This window comes from Strix uralensis, chromosome 3 (assembly GCF_047716275.1).
Source record: "Strix uralensis isolate ZFMK-TIS-50842 chromosome 3, bStrUra1, whole genome shotgun sequence".
In the NCBI taxonomy this organism is placed as follows: domain Eukaryota; kingdom Metazoa; phylum Chordata; class Aves; order Strigiformes; family Strigidae; genus Strix; species Strix uralensis.
The window spans coordinates 45275556-45289387 of NC_133974.1; the positions used below are offsets into that span (position 1 = coordinate 45275556).

At 37.4% G+C, this 13832-nt stretch overlaps 1 protein-coding gene across 4 annotated transcripts in view; it reads left to right on the forward strand.

Annotated features, from left to right (window-relative positions):
- Window positions 1–13832, forward strand: part of KLHL32 (kelch like family member 32) — a 130375-nt gene that overhangs the window by 41444 nt on the left and 75099 nt on the right. The window lies entirely within an intron of this gene.

Genomic DNA, 13832 nt, shown 5'->3' on the forward strand with positions numbered 1-13832 from the left:
TAAACTTGTGAAGGAATATAGTCTTAGTAGTGGTTCCAGGCCTGCAATTACTGACCTTGTAATGTTCACTACCATACAGTGATGCTGTAAGAAATCTAAGGACTACTTAAGCCTGCTGTCTAACTGTTTAGCACTATATTTTAATTCTACACATTAAATCAGACAAATGTGTCACAATACACATGGTTCTGAGTGACACCAACAATGCAGAAGATATTTGAAGATTCATAGTAGTGTCTAGTGTTGTAAACACGTTACTTACACACTGCCTGTTAAGAAATGAGAACTCAGTGCTGTTTGCTTCTCATTAGAGGGAAAAAAAAAAACCAACCTTGCTGAAAATAAGAGGAGGCCTGGAAAAAAACTATTTGAAAAATTGTACTCCTAACATAATATAAAGGTTTAAATACAAATTAGAGTTTTGTTACTAATAATTCACTAATCCAGTTACACTTGAATGTCAAGAGGGCAGCACATTCCTTCACTTCTTAAAATATTGTTTGATATAGGCATTGTTAATAGTTTTACTGAGTTTAATCAAATCACTGGAAGAAATGTAGCATGGACAGGTGTGAGGTGGCTTGTTGTGCAATATGTATCTGAACAAAATTTTTTACTTCTGAAGTATGCACAAAAATGGTTTGCAAATGTTTTAAAGCTTTCTAAATAAATATTTAAATATTCTTTAAAGTAGACAAAATGAGGGAGTGTATCTGGGTTATTTTACTTTGTTTGTCCTTATCTTTGCAGTTAATGAGTTTTTTTCTGTGAGACTCTGAAGCAATTTTCCTTTGCTGCAGACAGAATTCCCACAACTCAGCATTGTGAAATCAAAAACATTTACAAGAATCTTTTCTGAGTTCTATTTTCAAATTCCTGTCAGTTGTTATGCTGTCAGAGTAAATAAGTTTCTGTTGCAATTCTCATAGTATGTAAATAATTATTACTGATAGGTGGTAGACAATATGGTATATTTTTCCCCTGAATTGTCCTCTTGACCTTTTTTTTTTTTGTTGGAAGTCCTTATATATTTAAGTAAGAGGACCACAAGTATGTATGGCAGATTCAACTCTGCAGTTAGTGAGATAGGCCGTAGGAGACTGTGGCTCATTGTCTCAAATTAAATTAGTGTTATAACAACATGTAGTGTTTGGTTACTGTTCAGTTAATGCATTTTCTCAGTTTAAAAGCAGGACAGAAAGGAGTCATTGCAGCTGTGTTGCTGTAATTGCCAATTTTCTTTACCATCTTCCTTGCTTGCTCCAGGCTACCTCAGTTCAATTTTGCAGTGCTGCTATAGCAAGTGTTCTGAAGCTGGGCTGGGCTCAGCTGCAATATCTGTGTTGCTAAGTGTCTGCCTGTGGAAAGCCAATTTATTGGGGCAGGCCTGTGTTTCATACCTGTTTTCTTCTCAGTCCCTGTAGTCTGGTGAAGAAGTCTTATATTTTAGAATGTTGTTGGATGCAGTAGATGCTCTTCTGTATTTTGCAGTCTCCATCAGTATCTTCCTACACAACCTCAGGAGAAATTAAAGCTCTTATTCTATGGGTGTAGTGAAGCTGAAAACACCCGAGTGAATTATTTGGGCAGTGTGTCATTTCTGGGTTCAGTGACTAGGACCTGCATACCATTTTAATAACATGAGAAGTATCCAAAGAAAGAGTCAAGACTGCTGAAGAGCTAAAAGCACAAGCCATATGTTACACTTTTACATCTAGCTGGTGTTAGGGTGTTTTAACACTATTGAAATAACTTTTTCTTTTGGATGCTCCCTCAGGGTTTCTTCTATTCCCCCTCATTTGTATAAGGAGAAGCCCATCACAGTGCACATACTTCTGTGTTGCACATCATCCTTGTTGGAAATTTGAGAGAAAATACCTTTCTTTAAACAAATTATTTAATTGCTTCATTGTCAACAGTGCCATTTTTTTTACACCCTGTTAACAACTTCATTTTAGTAGACTGAAATGTGATATTGGCTAGTTGAATTCATGTCACTGTAGGCCTTCATCTAGTAAAAGGTTGGATTTAAGCAGTGTAACCTTTTCATTTGACTGTCCTGAACAACTTTGTAAAATGCTGCTGGTTGCTTATCTTTGGCAGGAGTTAACCTGCCTAAGTCAACCAGTTTTCAAATTTAGACATCTAAAACCTAAGTCTTATTCATCTGACTTATTCAGATGCTACTCAAATGGAAGCAGTTCCATATGCTTGATGATGCCTTTTGCCCTTCTCTGAAGCTTTTACAGCTCTGGTATATCTTCTGTGAGATGAGGGTGTAAGAGAATTGCATGCAACAGTAGGCAAAGCATAGATTTCTGCATGGGCATAGGGTTAATTTCTGGTTTGTTCTCTCTTGTCTATTTCTAAGGTTTGATTACTTTTTTTTTTACTATTGCGGAGCACAGGGATGACTTTTTCATGAAACTTTCATATGCTGATTTTATAGCTGCCATTTTAGAAACCAACCACTCATCTCATACAATCCTTTTACAGTTTATCACATTTTGTCCATGTCCTTACTACCTTGAATAGCTTTGCCTCACTGGAATTTCTAGCTGCACTGCTCTTGCCCTTTTCCAGATCTTCTATGAGGATGTTAAACAGCCCAGACTGAGGCTTGGGGAGGAGTGGCTGGAGAGCTGCCAGTCAGAGAGGGACCTGGGGGTGTTGATTGACAGCCAGCTAAACATGAGCCAGCAGTGTGCCCAGGTGGCCAAGAAGGCCAATGGCATCCTGGCTTGTATCAGAAATAGCGTGGCCAGCAGGGACAGGGAAGGGATCTTACCCCTGTACTTGGCACTGGTGAGGCTGCACCTCGATTACTGTGTTCAGTTTTGGGCCCCTCACTACAAAAAGGACATTGAATTACTCGAGCGTGTCCAGAGAAGGGCAACGAAGCTGGTGAAGGGTCTGGAGCACATGTTGTACGAGGAGCGGCTGAGGGAACTGGGGTTGTTTAGTCTGGAGAAGAGGAGGCTGAGGGGAGACCTCATCGCCCCCTACAACTACCTGAAAGGAGGTTGCAGAAAGCTGGGGATGAGTCTCTTTAACCAAGTAACAAGTGATAGGACAAGAGGGAATGGCCTCAAGTTGCACCAGGGAAGGTTTAGACTAGATATTAGGAAGTATTTCTTTACAGAACGGGTAGTTAGGCGTTGGAATGGGCTGCCCAGGGAGGTGGTGGAGTCCCCATCCCTGGAGGTGTTCAAGAGGCGGGCTGACATAGCGCTGAGGGATCTGGTGTAGTTGGGATCTGTCAGTGCTGGGTTAACGGTTGGACTGGATGATCTTCAAGGTCCTTTCCAACCTAGATGATTCTGTGATTCTGTGATTCTGAGGTGCTCCACTGGAATCACCACTGCCTGTGAAAGCTGGCCTGCTCTTGTTCAATGTTTTATGTATTCAGTCACTTATTTATCCAGGCAAAGATATGCTTTTTTTTTTCTCTTGCCTAGTTTACCTTCAAGACCTTTGACAGCCTTTGTCAAAAGCTTATTGTTAATCTACTTTGTTGAAAAGCAGTGGTTAGAGCCCAGCATAACATACTCTTCACCAGTAGGCTGCAGCTATTACTTTTATATGTATAAAAACAATTTTATGTTTGTGTGTGTATGTGTGCAAAAATAGAATTATCAGTTACCATCGCCTTAGACATGTGGAGCATTCTGAGCTACTGACAAAATAACCTGGCCTTCCAAGCTCATAGAGCACCAACTATACAAATAGGCAACAAATGTACACAAAGCCCATTTAAAATCAAAAGTACTGAATATTAGGACACCTTACGACATGTCCATCTGCATTTTCAGAAGCATTCATACCTGGCAATTAAGGATCTACCTTGCCAGAGTTAGATTTCAACCAAGGAGGAGTAGGTGTCAAGCCTATAGAATTTATGGGAATAATTAAACTGATGTCATCATGGTCTGTTAGTTTGGAGGGGGTTGGTCTGTTGGACATGAAGAGCCACAGGATAAATGAGCACAGTCAAATGTAGACTATTAAAAATGAAATGAAGAGATGATTTTATAGAGGCATTTGTTCCATAGGAGATAGCTGATGGAAGGCAGAGCTCAGCTGATGCTGAAAGTTACTGTGATAAATGACTGCAATATTAACACAAGCTTGGTTAGTCAAGTCATTCTTCTTTTATTTAGCAAATTGTTAGTGTTTAGTTACATTTGTAGATTTTATCAGTAAAAGGATGTGGAAAACCAAAGAAAAATGGTCAGTGAGCTGGTTTTATTCTTTGGCCTATGTATAAAATAATTTAATAAATCTTTTGGTGGGAATTAAGGGTACTTCAGCAAAAATATGCTATAATCTTAATGGAAAGCAGGATTTATAAATAAAGAATGGAAAATAGGGTTGTTCTAAAATATATGAAGGGTACCTAGTTCAAACCCTCATAAAATGGGCCAGATGTGAAAGTTATCTAGCAGAAACCTTTATAAAATGAATGATTTCAAACCATTTCAAATTTCAGCATTAGGCTTCTCACATAACAAGTATGCTTTTGCAGTTATGCTGCAGGACAGAAGATAATTGTTATAGTTTTCTATTGGTTGGAACATTTGGATGTCAGTGTCTAATGACATTTACATCACATTAGAAATAGCTTCCCAATAAGTTAATTATAATAATAACTAATATTATATTACTCGAGTCCTGTTAGATTAAGCCTTGCTGTACAATTGTTTAGTTATAGCCCGTTTGCACTGGGGAAAGTTGTCTTGATGGTACTCTATGAAGTATGCTTTTAAAAATAAGCCCCTTAAAGGTGTCAAGTTTTGATCGTGGTTTTTCCTGCAAAAAGATATTGCAAGAAGCTTTGCCTCCCTGAATGGAATGTATTGTGGTAGTTAAAGTGCTAGTTCAAGAGCTAACTGACTTCTATTCCAGTTTTATTTTGGGCTTGCTTTTGATATCACTTGCTAAAATCATCAAAGGACATGAACAATAGGCTTATGCATTCACTGGGAAGCATTAAACCAATTTAAGCCAAAATTTGCAAATGTGAGTCATACTTTTCTGTGCTTGACTGGAGATGCTGGAAAAAAAATCTGTTTTTAGTTATGCTTCTCCCTTTATATTCCAAAGGCAGGCCTGCTTAAGAGTAACTGTTGTTAGGACAGACTGTACATTACTGCAGATTAATGCAATGCTTTTTGTGTCACTGTCCTTACAATTCAGTTTTCTTGCTTCTGCCACAAAGAAAACAATAATTTTGGTATTCGGCACCACCTGTGATGACTCATTTATTTTGAAATATTGGAACTAATAAGGTTACTGTAGCTGTAGTAATTCACTGTTAATATTTTTTTATTATTCTGATATGGGGTTGCACATGAAAATTGTAGAATTGTTTCTACAGCACAACTTTAGACTACTTTTGAATATAGGTCTTTTTAGTGATACAGCACATTAGGAGTAGTATGCTACAGTTTGTCTTTTTCCCTTTTGTCTTAAATTATGTTTGTGTATCTAAGTAGAAGTTTGGGGAAGACACCTTACACTGACTGTTAAACTCTATCAAAACATAAATTAGGTTTGATGCAGGTTCAGCAAAGAATGTAACTTGTTAGCAACCGATGCTTATATTGTTTTTTTATTTTGACTGGGAGTGAAGACCCTGTACCTTGTTACAATCAAGAAAATTACTTTGTTCTTGCTGGGTTACTCCCCACAAAAATGTGCACTATACAAACAGGAAAAAAAGAAAAATCACATACTTAGGGCCTCTAAACATTACAGTAGCTCTTTGCTTCAATTTTCATAACTTATTTGTAATTATTCTAAGAAAGTGATACCTTTTTGTACTAACAGTACAATGCAAGAAGTGCATTGCATATATCATTGATTTGGTAAGCTCTTAGGGGTTGTGTAATCATGTATCGTTGTCTGGCACTGTGATCTACTAAAAGAAACACCAAAGGTTTGGTGGAATTTGCTTTGCTAACAGTAATATGTGAGATTTCAGTACTGTGCATAACGTTGTATATTTTGTTGCTCAGTTTTTCTTTTATTTCTTTTCATTTCTTTAACTATATATTCCCTTAAACTATGAATGATAGCTGACCTTTTCATTTTACAGGATTTATTTTAGTTGCCTGGCAAATGCTTAAAAAACAATATTTAGGTAGATTTCACTGAACAGATGAATTACTGCAGGATCAGTTATCAGTGATTGACGTTATGTGACATTTTCCCTGGTAATTTATATAGAACTTTTTCAGAAGAATCATGTAATGAGCCTCTTAATCATATTTCATGCAGTTGGTATTGATGGATGTGTTTTTCAGTGCGCAAGAGACTCCAGAGGACATGGCTGATGATTGACTTATAATAGGCTTAAATTGGGAGGAAAACAAAGCAAAATATATCATGCTAGTTATGAGAAGAACAAGCCACATTTTTACATGCAGTAAGGAAGAATTCACATATTCAATTGGTTATTTGGATAAGTATACATTACATATCTAAAACATAGTTGGTATTTGATATGGACATTGTCATCTGTCAAAGTAGTATTTTGACTGCCGCTAATACATTCTGAATATTTTTTTGTTGTTGTGACAGGTGAAAACAGCAAAGACGACATTATATTGCTTATGTACTGAAGGATTGGAACATGGAAGTTAAGAACACCTACAGGTTAATTCAGGAGTAGTTCAAGAAAGGGGATTAAATAGGTTATGATTTATTAATTTAATATTACTGTTTCACAAACAGTGAGTTGCTTTTTTTAGTACAAACTGCAAAGGAGAATGTTTTGTCCTGGAAGAGTTTATAGTCCAAGTAGGTAAGAGTCTCAGGGCTGGATACTTACGAGTTTGAGTAACCTATATACAGATAGAAATCAGAAAGAATACATGACCAAGCTGTTCCATTGATGCTAGTAAGATTTCTCACAGACTTAAAATTACATGTGCAATAAAAAAATCTTGAGTTACTACATCATAACTGAGTTCCCTGAGCAGTGTAGGAAATTGATCCAAGATCTCTGAAGTGTTAGTTTACTTTCTTCATAGCTTCTCTGATGCATGAGATGAGAAGTACGATCAATTTTCTGTAAAGAAAAAGATGTGAAACAGGTGAATATAGAAGTAAGTGCATATACTGTGGGAAGTGAATTTGAATAAAACACTGCTCTTAATGAAGATGCCTATTTTAAAATAATTTTAAAAAGAACTCAAGCAATGTCGTTGGGGAATTGTGGAGACAGAAATTTCAGATGACAATTCTGCTCTTCTAAAACAGTAAAACAATGCTAGATAATGTTAGTTACTTTAAAAATTCAGTGGAAGAAGATAAATAGTCAAGGAAAACTTTGGTGATTTCATTGATCAGTTCTTTACCACTTATTTTGCTGGATAGATGGATGTTCACTCACTTTCAAAATTGTTATAGTGGGTTTTTTCCAGCTATAAATATATATTAAGTTATTCTCTTTTCTTCAGACGTGTTTCTGAACTGGGTGGAAAAAAGTTAGTTCAATAGTTAATGTGACTACCAAACAAGTTTGGAGTATTTTAATTTTTACGTACAGAGCTCAGCCTCAGTAATAAGAGTCTGGGTAGCATAGTATACATAAGGTTTAATTTATGGTAAGATGGATAAGAAATTTTTTTGCCATAACATTTGGCCAAAGTGCTTACAATATAGTTGATAATTAATAGGAAAAGTAGGAGTGAGTTTTTAACACAGAGCTCTGCACTGACTTAGAGATGAGAAAGCTCATGTGCCTTGAGCTTAACTTGCTGTTAGTTCATCCTGACTTCCTGGGTGTTCATCTTTTTGAGTGTGGTGCAATGAAAGGAACTACAAGAATGCTAGTTCACTCTGTGCCAACTTTCCACTCTCCTTATCTGGTGGTTGTGAGGAAGTGCAGCAAATGCTTATGCACTTTACAGTAGAGAATATTTCAGATTTCTGGACAGCCACACAAGAACAACAGCTGAAGGTAAAGGCAGGCTCTTGCACTGTTAGAGTCAAGGATGAAAGGTGACAGGGTAAGCCAAGTGGGAGATGGACTCAGTCGAGATACTTGCATAGTGTTGCGCAAAACGAGCTTGGCCTTGCTGAAACCCTATGAAGATCATGTGAATGCAGCTTTTAATGGAGATGATTCAAAAGTATCCCAGGATTTTATTTCTGTGCTTGCTATCTACTGCTAAGTCTGTGGTAGAACAAGAATTTCTGTAGGTCAGAGCTATGCATTGGTGGGGAGGTCCGAATATTTGTTTTGCGTTTTGGTGGACTTGGAACTAGGACTGCTGGTAGTTATCAAAACAATGTTTGAGAAAACAGCGGAAGGAAATTTGTAAATGTTGCTCTTTGGGTTACTGTAGATTGCTGTGGTAAGCTTAGTTTACTTTCAGGTTTTTGGAAGCTTAGATTTCTTTTGAAAGTTGCATTTAGAGTTGAATCAAAGAAAAATGGATAATGATGAATGTGTCTTCACAGTCTTGCTGGGGGAACTTTGAGATATTTTAGAAGTAATTGCTGTGCACTGGAACCATGTATTTTACTCCTAGAAGAGCGAGGGTATTTCTTGAAAACAAGTAATTTAAATGGTCATTAGCTCATCTCCCATTTGGAATGTAACAGAAAAGTAGATGTAGCTGAAGTAAGGGATGAGCATAAGAGTCGAGATAGGCAAACTGAACGCATTTTGTGTGGATTCAGCCTCTGATAATTGGTGATCTGTAACTTTTTTTTAAAGACCTACTCACTCATGCTTTTAAACTAGAAATGACTTTACATGACTTCAGAGAAGTGAAAGAAAACTCTGGTTCTTATATATAGTAATTTGCAACAGGAAGCAAACTTACAGGTGCAAACTTTTCTTAGTTTACTATTGATGTCATTGTAGGATTCATTCCAGAAATACTCATCTTCAGAAGTTCTTCTGTTCTCCTAAAATGAATACACTAAAAAGATACAATTCACTCTTATCTCTTCAATCGTTCTTCAGTTCATTCAACCCTTTACTTTTAAGATTGAATTTTTCACCTATTTTAGGCATCTAGGCTAAGATAAGTGTTTAGGCCTCCTCTGCAGTTAGAGTAGAACAGATACTTCATCCTACTAAGTTTTGTAAATTGGTCTCTAAACATGCCTATTTCTATCTATTGATTCCCCAGAAAACACTTTTACTTACTTTTGTTATACAGCTACCTAACTTCAGATATTATTACAGGCCCTGATGACAATTTTCTCTCCTTTTCTCTCAAGTTTTCAGGTATATTACCAATTTCCCTTCTATCCAGTATTTACCTGATGTATCATATTATTGTTCATTTAATGACTTTATTAATTTTCTGTAAACATCTCTTATATGTTAAACAGGTTTTATGCAGATTTAAATTAGAATCCAGTGGTTACCTCCATGTTCAATTTTTTTTTTAACTCCCAGCATAAAGCTTATAAAAGCTTAATAATAAGAATTCCAGTTTGTTTCCCTAGGTTGTGGCAGTAAGTTACTTACAATTTTGGTCACTGTATTTTTTTTAACAGCATAACCATTTGTTCCTTTTATATTAATTTACCTGTCTCCTGAGGCTGCATATGTTTTGATTCTGTTTCTTGCCTTTAAAAGGCCGCTAAGTTGTGTGAAATTCGCTGAAAGCATTTACTTGTGTAAAATATTGTACAACTTGGTTAAGTTGTTTCGTGATGACTTACTGCTTGCTATGCCTGATATGGCTGTAAGATTGATGTGTACAAATGACATCAAGCTCATTACTCTCATGGATATGGAACACCTGAGTAAGCAAGAAAATGACTCAAAGGCAAGAAGCAATTTTGTGCCTCACCATTATGACAGTGAGAAATTTGTATTTTGGGGATTCTGAATATCATCTTGTGTTTCTGTGATCTGGTGTCGATTCTTTTGGTTGTATGTTGTGAAGGAGTTTGTATAAGTTGCTGCAATGCTGCCTGAGTGATAAAATCAATGTGTCTAGACATTTTTTTGTCTCATTTATGCTTATTTTAACTGTAATACATTATTTTGATTTGGTGGTATTTTACACCCATCTTGCACTTTGCTTTTGAAAGCTAAGCAGCAGCAAAAGCTGAGCACGGAAAGTTAGACCCAATGTCTGTGCTAAGCATCTTTTACTTAGCCTGTCCTGCCTGATTGTATCAGATCTGATCACATATGAGCCTAGTCACCCTGTTGTTGTGTGCCATTCAGTTTTGAGCTCTTGTCTTTTGTGTTCGATGTTTGCAGAAGAAAACATTTTGTAAAGGTGCCTTGGGCTGCTGAGGGCAAAGTAGCAAAACTGCATGCAAGTGTGGTGTGTATTAAACACCCACCAACTTGTCATGTTACTTTGAAGTCAAATTTTCAAGAGTCTGAGAGGTTTTTTTTATGGTTTAATTATTTTTATCCATAGATTGTGTGCTATGTTTTCCTTTTCCCTTGGGAATAGTTCTCTAGCTCTGTTTCTGTTTCAGGCCAAGATTAGAAGAATGGAGGGTCGATTCCTCCTTTTCTCTTCTTTTTACAGCTAATAAAGTGTCTGCCTGCCCCCCAAGAATGAAGCCATCCTAATTTGTAGCTTCATAAACAAGTGTGAGCTCAGGTGGAATTCCACAGATGGAATATATCCATTTGTGACAGGATGTTGAAACCTGAATTTTGGAACACTTGCCGCAGAATGGCATGTGGATTGTGTTTACTTTTCTTTCAGGGAATTGGTTTACTTAATTAAAATCTTGACTAAACCAGCGGAATTTAAACAATCACTTTATTTCCCACAGTGTTGGCTCATTGGATGATTGGATAGCAGAACAAAACCAGGATATTTAAAGGAACTGGAAGAAAACATAGGTCCTCTCACCAGTGGGTTTTATTATAAAAGGGATCTTTAGTTAATATATTAACAAGTTGTACTGCCAAATGTCATGAAGGTCTTGGAGGAGAAATGAGGCATTTTCAAAGAGATTTTATTTTGTCCAAGCAGAAGTATTTTAAAATAAAGTATGATAGATTAGCATTGTTGAATGACATTAATAACTAAAATTGTTAACATTTCATGTTTAGCCAAATTTGATAACTTTTCTGGTAAGTTTGAATTGTGCACTTGTCCAAATATTTTATATTTTATTGTTTTTCTTGTCTGTCACTTGTACATCCACTTGAGATGTTTATCTTATTACCTTGTTTTTAATGTACCCAAGGGAAAAATAAAGTAAGCTACTAGCCTGGTGTTAAAAGCATGACTGATAGATGTGTTTAAGATCACAAAACGTCAGAGCATTTTCAGAGATGCATCTGAAATCAGAGTTCGACAGCCTACCTGTAACTCATTCTCCAGGTATTGGTGAAGTCTCAAGCCAGAATTAGATGATTCATATATTTCTACAGTTAAAACTACAATACTCAAGTACAGCAGTGCAAATTAAAGGCTCAGTTTGAGCTCAATTTCTGCCTATGATTGAAGAGATTTTTTTCATGCTGGATTAAACCTTTAAACTATCAGACTGAGAAGGAAATTTGCCTGCTGGTGAAGACAGTGTGGATCACTGAGCAGTACTAGGTTCATCTGTGTGGGAGACTACTTTCCTGGAGGCTAATCCAGTTCAACTGAATGTGAACTGTCTGAGGACCATTGCAGACCTTATCTTTTGATCAAATTCTCTGGCTTTACCATCTGAAAAACAAATGTGGTTCATACTCAGTATCAAAAAGTTCCACAGAATGCTCAGAGGATAGTATGAGAGAAAATGAACTCCATATAGCAGATGGCATGCAAAGTCATAGTGCTATGGCTTACTGGCAGCTACAGTTCTGATAGCCCATTGCACTACTAGACTATGCCTGTACTAGTAAATAAGATGGATAAGGGCTTGTTTTCTGTCCCTAAAAGTGACTGGCACAGCATGGCTCATGGCCATATGGCTAAACCATCTCTCCTCTATAGACAGGTTGGCTTTATCCATTCTGTCTATTTGGAACAGCCATGGCTTGAGTTACCCCCCGAACCAGAGCCTGGACATTGCCTGGGAGGGTGCTAGTTGGCAGGGCATCAGTGCTCTGCTGGAGGCTGTGTTCATTAAACGCTGTGGATGATTATGGACAGTGACTGAGTTAGCAGCCTGATCCTGCTGAGTTTACTAAATTGGGTATAGTAATAAACCCTGTGTAAGGACCACATCGGAATCCTTGGTAGAATCAAATGGTCTCCTAAAGGTAAAGTTAGTAAGTCTACAAAGATACTCTACCAGTTCTTCATGGAAGTGATTCATGGTCTACAGATGAGATTCAGTTGTTTCTTTGTATCTGTAAGCTTAACCCATGGTGTGGGACTCATCCCTTGAGCAGAACAGAAACTTAGTTAGTAACCACACTGTCTTTTAACAGTTCCTGTGTACAGGTAGGTAGTGTACAAACAGTTGCTGTAGCACAGTCACAGAATGCAGAGCATGCGGGATCTTGTATTGCTGAGCATTTCCAGCCTTCCTGCAGGCAGTCTGCTGTGCAACTGGGTGTACAGAAGGTGTGCAAATCTACCCTGATGTAGACAGGTGTTGCTTTGAGACTTTACTCTCTTTATTCAGGAATTGGTGTGTGAAAGGAATATTATCCAGAAAGTTTATTTAGTAGTGAATTTCTGGAAAGAGAAGCTTGGCTCTTCCAGACACAAACAGCAGGTCTGCTTTTGCAAGGAGCAGGTGGCTGGTAGATACCTTGCAGTTCCTGGCAAACCCTGAAGCCTCACAGTAGCTATTTGAGCTCATTTGATACATCTAAATCATAATGAAAGGTCTAACTCTGATTACATTTTTAATGGAATTAGAAAAGTGTCTGAACTTGTTAGAAATTTTTTTTTTTTCTATCGAGGTATATTTCATGGTTGTGTCTTACTACTTTTGTTTGATAAAGCTTTTAAACTATTTGATGCTGCTTTTCTGTTGCCAGTTTGGAAGAAGCCCTGATATCACTTGATCGAAATAGAAACTGCAAAAATACAAGGACTGACCGTGTTGTGATAAATGTCACTCTTGCTTACTGGATGATTTCCAGGCAACAGATTTATGTCAAACTATGGCATTTTAATGATGAAAATACTAACATTTTCAGAATAAATTACTTATTTGCAGGAAACACTCAGTTCTTGAAAGAAGCCACCCGGGTCTCGGTGAATGCTATGTGCTGAACTGTTAGAAGGGGTAGGACTTATTTTTTTCCTTTAAATTCAGCTCAGTGGACAGGTTGCACATGTGAAATCCAGTGTGCTTATTGACTGCCTCAGCTTCTGCAGATATTAGCCAGAGTAGAGACAAAATTAGCAGAGGGTATGTTCATAAGAAGTGCTTCTTTGCTGGAGTTCTTCAAGTTGAAGCTTGGTAGCCTCCATAGAGATGTGAAGTTTGGCTCAAAACCAACTGAGGATAAGTTTAGACTCTCTTTAGCAATGACAGATGTAGAACTGTTCAGTTTATTTGTTCTCAGTTTACTGTCTAAAGAATGAGTGGTATATTTTGTTAAAAAATGTGTGGGCGAGTGACAAAGAATGAAGAACGGGACTGATAAGAGGAGGGAAGGATGGTAAGTTAGGGGTACTGCAGGAGTGTGGGCTGGGAGGGAAGAGTGAGGGGTGAAGACAGGAGTCTAAGTTTAACAGAGATGGGAATAAAAAGATTCCTACAAGGATCCAGAGATTGAGTATGGTTGCTTCAATCCAGGGAGGCACTGAATACTCATGATGTGGAAAGCAAGACTGGATGAAAGGGACAGTTGCTCTCCTCAGTGTTATTTTCCAGGAAGTTCCGTAGCACCTTGCCAGTCTTCAGTTTAGATTTTATGATCTGAGAAA